Here is a 1,403-nt window from a genome sequence, read left to right on the forward strand (position 1 = left end):
CTGTGACTTAAAGGATTAAAAGTTCTGTACAACGGGCAATGGAGGGAGATTATAGCTGAGTTGCTTTATTGCTCCAATAATTAATAGTTTGAAGATCTCAGGACTGTAGGGAGGGGAACTGATATAAGATGTTGTGTTGATCTGTCTTACACAGTTTGCGCTGCTGTCATCTGTAATTGTTGTTAATTGCCAGATTGCATTTCCTTTAAGTCAAAACCTTCCCGTTGCCTTTTCCTCGCAGGGCTGCAATGCCGTGGCGCTGGCTGCTGGCGAGGCAAAGGGGTGCCCAGCTCCCAGTGCCCTGCCCTGGTGGTGCACCTCTGAGCTGCAGACCTGGAGCAAGCAGTCCCCATCTGCGGTCCCCATCTGCAGTCCCTCGCCTAATTGGTGGGCAGGGGATGGCAAGAGCAGCTCACCAAAACTGCAGCTTTCTGGAGCCGCCCCTGCTCTGCGGGACGGTGGCTGAGCATGTTATCAGCGCCGGAGGATGCAACTGCAGGAGAGCTGGTCTGTCAGCCACTGCAGCCGTGGGACTTCCAACTGATCTACACAGGTGAAACACATGCTGCTGGTCACGGGTGGCCTGACCTTGGTCAGGTCCCAGTCCCCCACGTTCCCCCACCACTAAGCTCTTTGGAGAGCAGCTGGGTAGCACCACTGGGCAGTGACGCTGCCAGCCTGGGGAGCTCCCTGGAGCGGTGGGGGAGTGAGTTAGAGCCTGCCTGAGGTCTGGGAGCTGTGAAATGTTACACAAAGGTCTAAGCAGGCTGAAAGAGGTCAGGTCGAACATTACAAAACTGGAAGAGCACTGGAAAGGGAGAAAGAAGCCTTGAGACTAGAAAAGAGTATTTTAAAAAGGGGCTTGTCCACACTATCAGGATACGAAAGCAACGCTCTGAGGTGTTGAATGGTGGGTAAGATTCAGGTGACCTTCCCATTTCTTTCCCAGGCTACTGTCAAAGAATAGGAAGCAAAAAAAAAAAAAAAAAAAGGAGGTCAGCTTGGCCCCAGGGACAAACAGTATTTTGGTCTGTTGCTGAGCAGCCCCCGTGCTGCAGTGCAGCCCACTTGGCACGAGCTGTCGGGGGGCAGCCCGAGAGTGGAGGTGACAGTGGAGCCGTGTAAGCTCACTTCGGTGAATTTGGCCTCTTCAAGCACAAGTGTCAAATTTTCCCAGTGTTTGCTCATTTAAGCTTGGTTCCCTTAGTATCCTTACGTCTAATTCCTTGTGAATTCAACAAGTTTCTTTTTAAGATGGATTTTGCTTCTAAAGGAAGGTGGTACCATGTTTTCTTTAGTCTCCTGTGAATCATCTGTTCGTCTCAGTTCCTCCTTCTGTCACTCCCTGTGCACGGCAGTTAGGTTTACTGTTATCTGGGGGAACGGCTGGATGAATCGCTCTG

Source organism: Buceros rhinoceros, unplaced genomic scaffold (genome assembly GCF_000710305.1).
Source record: "Buceros rhinoceros silvestris isolate BGI_N320 unplaced genomic scaffold, ASM71030v1 scaffold6289, whole genome shotgun sequence".
NCBI classification, from domain to species: domain Eukaryota; kingdom Metazoa; phylum Chordata; class Aves; order Bucerotiformes; family Bucerotidae; genus Buceros; species Buceros rhinoceros.